Raw genomic sequence first — 4,775 nt, 5'->3', positions numbered from 1 at the left:
AAAGAAGAGAAAAGAAAAGAACATGTACTGCTCTTCCACGAGGATCCAAGTGTGCTTCACAGATCCAGGTGTCTGTTCACAGTAGTAAAACCCTAACTAAGACACACACACACACACACACACACGACATATACATACAGAGACACGTAGATTAAAATAAATCAAAAACACAAGTTGTCGCTGTAGCACAGTAAGGACAATCCCAGATCCCAACCACAGCCTCTATTTGGATTCATGTCCCCACTCCCTGGCTCAGCCTTTCAGGCAGCATGGCGCTGGTGCATCCCTCCTTTGACTTCCTTCCCAGGCAGTGACAACCTTCTGAGTTCTGCATCATCAGTGCCCTGCACAGCATTTGGAGGCTGGAAGCAACAGGCAATAACGCTGATAGGAAGGTGAAAAGGGGGACCTGATTTGTGCCATTTTAATTCTGATGGAGAAGAGCAAGAGAGAAATGACTACAGGAGGAGGTAGAGAGTGAACGTTTTCTACAGCTATAAGGGAGGAAAAGGCAGGGGCTGGTGAGATGGCTCAGCTGTTAAAAATAGTTACTGCTCTTCCAGAGGACCTGAGTTCAATTCCCAGCACCCCATCAGGCAGCTTATAACTACCTGTAGCTCTAGTTGCTGCACACATTTGGCACCCATCACCTCTTGCTGCCAAACACATAAATACAAAAATAATAAAAAAAATTTTTTAAAAATGCTTACTGTAGTTTCAACTGAAGCATTTTGGTTGATACTCCTAATTTCTAAGTTCTGTATTTTCATGGGGGGGGTATTTACCTATAGACAATTATAGAAAACTTTCATTATGTTTTATGATGCATAATATTGTAGCTTGAAATCATGAAGCCACTCTCAGCGAGAATCCTGGGAAGGTGTTTATTCACTTGTGTCTAGAGCAGTGTGGCATGTGACTGTGTCTATTCCCTACCATTGGTCTGCACTCAACAACTCACACATAGTCCTACATAGTCAAAACATATTTTGGGTGTTGAAGAAATAGCCTAGTCACTCAAAGTGCTTGCCTTGCAATCGTGGCCCGAGTTTGACTCCCAGACGTGTGTTAAAAAAAAGAGAGAGAGAGAAGAAAAGAAAAGAAAAGAAAAGAAAAGAAAAGAAAAGAAAAGAAAAGAAAAGGAAAGGAAAGAAAAGAAAAGAAAAGAAAAGGCAGGTAGGCATGGTGGCCACTTGTAATCATAGTACTAAGGAATCAGACACGTGCCCTTGGGCTCTATAGCCAGCCAGCTTAGCCTACTTGGCAATCCTGGACACCGAAAAACCCTGTTACAAAAGAGAGAAAAAAAAAAAAAGGTAGGTGTATCCGAGGAACGAGAACATCACCCAAGTTGTCCTCTGTGCACGTGCACGAATGCATAAATAAAGAAATAAATAAAGAAACAAAGAAATATTTTAATCTAATTTGCTTTATGCCAAATGGACCACGTAGGGCGTTCTGTGTAGCTGGAGAGTCACAAACCAGGTATTGTGCTAGCACCGCTCTTTGCTTTTCTTTATCTGGTGGATCTTTTCTGTTCTCAGGTCCCAATTTGGTAAAAGACATTTAATTCTGTACAATTGTTGCCTGAAGAAAAAAAAAAAAGCAACAACAAAAATCCCCCAAAGACAGCTCAATATTTGGTTGTCTTTTCTACAGAGCTTGCTGCCGCTGCCCGACCTCCAGCATACCCTGTGCATGAGAGAGCACTGCCCCCGTCTTATCTGGATGCTTTGTCCTGTTCTTAGGCTGGCGGAAGGCTGCGGAGCACTGGGGCAGGCTGGGAGGGAGACACGTGTACTGCCTCGCTCCATTCTCTCGCTGCTCGGTGTAAGTGATACCCGAGTCTTGTGATTCCAGGCTGCCCCTGCTCCTGAGGGCATCTGAGGCCTCTCTTTCCCTGGGAAAATCCACACGCACAAGCTTGACACGGCTGGGCTTCCGTGGAAAGCCTCTTGATTCCAGCTATGCTCCTCCTACTACATGGGGTGGGGTGGGGTGGGAGCGGAGGGAGGAGAAACATGCTATCACTTACTCAGAAAATAGCAAAAATTCTGGTGAACGCAACCAAGATGACATGCTTCCTGAATTAACAATTAATTAATTAATGGGGCTTATTTATATTCAGTTTAAATGTCCGTTAAATTTTTCCTAGTATTGTTTTAGTACTACAACAGCTTAATAGTAAAAAGTCCAGACATATCAGCTTTTAAAAAAAATCTTTTGTTTGTAGTTCCCCCCCCCCCCGCAAAGAACAAGAAGGAAATAAACCATGATACGGAGATTTCATTAATTTTAAGCCATTGCATAACTTAGTGTATGGCAAACTAGAATTAGTCTCTAATGACAAATAATAGGGGAAGGAGATACCTACTTAATAATTAATGCTGGGTGCTGCAGAGACGGTTCAACTGTTAGAGGCCTGGCTGCTCTTCCAGAGGACTCCAGTTCCAGGGAGGTTCTGATGCCCTTTTCTGGCTTCTTTGGGAACTGCATGCATGTGGCGCACAGAGATCCACTGATATATGTAAAAATCAATATATCTTTGAAAAAATGATGTTGGGATATCCAAGAATGGTATAGAGAACAGTAAAATTGGATCCATATATCCTTAGCATAATGCTTTTTCATTGTTTTTTAACTTACTATGAAGCTCTGACTAGCTTGGAATTTGCTATGTAGACCAAGGTGGCCTTTTAAACTTACAGAGAGACACAACTGCCTTTGCCTTCCAAATGTTGGCATTAAAGGTATGTGCCAGCAGATATGAACTCTGGAAAAAACATTTTCAGTTAGATACATTAACAATAACTGAAAATGTTTTTTCCAGAGTAGAAGAAAGTTGACTAATATACCTATGAGGAGTCAATAATCTGTTTATAGAAAAATTATTTTATACTAATATGTATAGTATAAATTTGTTTGTAGCTAAATAAAATAACACTAATAGAAGAACACGATAGAACAAAAATTAAATAAGAAACAAAATTTAAAATTACTCAACATATTTATTGTCTCAAGTTTATAATTGTTAATATAAATGCTTTGGTGCCAGTGTTCAAGGAAGACTAAAAGTTTGCACACACACACACACACACACACATACATAAATAAAAGAAAGACAAGAAATTCTACCAAGTAAAAATGCATTCTATAGCATACACATAACGTCATTACAAACTCATGAAATGTCACAAACAACTAAAAGATGTTCTTTCTAGGGCAGTGTTGGAGTAGGATCTATGATTAAAAAAAAGAAGACCACATTGTATTATTGGTGGTTCTGATTTCTCAAGATTAATTTATTTTATTTAGTTAGGGGTATGTGTGAGAGGTGGTCGTGGTGGAAATGGTGGTCGTGGTGGAGCAGAGGACAACTTTCAGGAATCAATCCTCTCCCTCTTCCACACTGGGCCTGAGGATCAATCTCAGCTCATCAGGTTCAGCAGCTAGCAGCTTTATCTGCCGATCCATCTAAGTGGCCCAAGAATAATTGTTGAATTACTTCAAGAGCTACAAAACCTTTAAAATACTCAATGTATTCATTCTATTTTAGGATCATATTAGAAGGAAACAAAGTAAATGAGGGTTTTGCAAGAGTGTTTAAGTAGCAACATTTTTTTTTTCATTGATACAAATAAGCAACATCTCTATTGAACTGGGAGATGTCTAGCAGGTGCCTAACTAGAGATTTCATCCCTGCAGAAATCCTGTTCCTGCTACTAGAAAAGTACTCTTGCACACTAGCAAAGGAGAAAGGCAAGCACCAACCCTCCTCCAAAACCTTTGCTCTACAATGGTGATCTGCCTGCAAGATACACTAGCGCTAGTGGCGCAAAACTTGCGGGAGTAATTAGCCAATATTTGATTTAAGGCCCACTATATGAGATGGGGCTCATACCCAATGCTACTTGGATGAACAAGAACGGGAGACTTAGTGGGCCTAGGAGAAAATGACTCCTAAGGACATTGTGCTGTAATCATAGACCCGGACTTTATTCAGCCATCCACCACCAGAGATGCTTCCCCCTACAGAGGATGGGGAAAAATTCAGAGGCCCAAGCCACAGAATAAGCACAGTGAGCAACCTTGGAACCCTCAGCCTTAAGTGGGATGTCTCCATCAAATCCTTCCCCTCAGGCTCAGGAAATTCTTTGAAAGAGGAGGCAAAAAGAACAGTAGGAGCCAGATGGGATGGAGGGCACCAAGACAAAGAAGGAGGCGCCTCTAAATGAACAAGACCAATGCACAGAAGAACTCACTGAGAATGGAAGCAAGCTCAGGGCCCCGAGAGGGTCTGCACAGGGTGGGGCCCAAGAGCTGAGAGGAGACGTTAGCACACACTCATTTGCAAATGAAAATTTAGTTTTCTCTAAGGGAGTCTCTCAGGGGAGCAAATCCCTCTGGAGAGTAAGCTCAGCGGGAGATGGCCAACAGCACCAAAACTCAATGGAATCTTTGGAAATCAATGTTAGTTTTCTCTAAGGGAGTCTCACCAGGGAGCAAAACATTCTTATGAGTAGGCTCAGCAGCAGACAGCCAACAGCACTGAAGAAACTCAATAATAGCGTCTTTGGAAGTCAGTGTTAATGTAAGTCTGGACTGGCTTGCCTGCCTTCCTTCCTTCCTTCCTTCCTTCCTTCCTTCCTTCCTTCCTTCCTCCCTCCTTCCCTCCCTCCCTCTTTCTCTCTTTCTTCCTTTCCTTCTTTCTCTCTTTCTTTCTTCCTTTCTCTTTCTTTCTCCCTTTCCTTCTCTCTCTCTCTCTCTCTCTCTCT

This window comes from Mus pahari, chromosome 19 (assembly GCF_900095145.1).
Source record: "Mus pahari chromosome 19, PAHARI_EIJ_v1.1, whole genome shotgun sequence".
Lineage (NCBI taxonomy): Eukaryota > Metazoa > Chordata > Mammalia > Rodentia > Muridae > Mus > Mus pahari.
Note: the sequence above shows the minus strand (reverse complement) of the source record.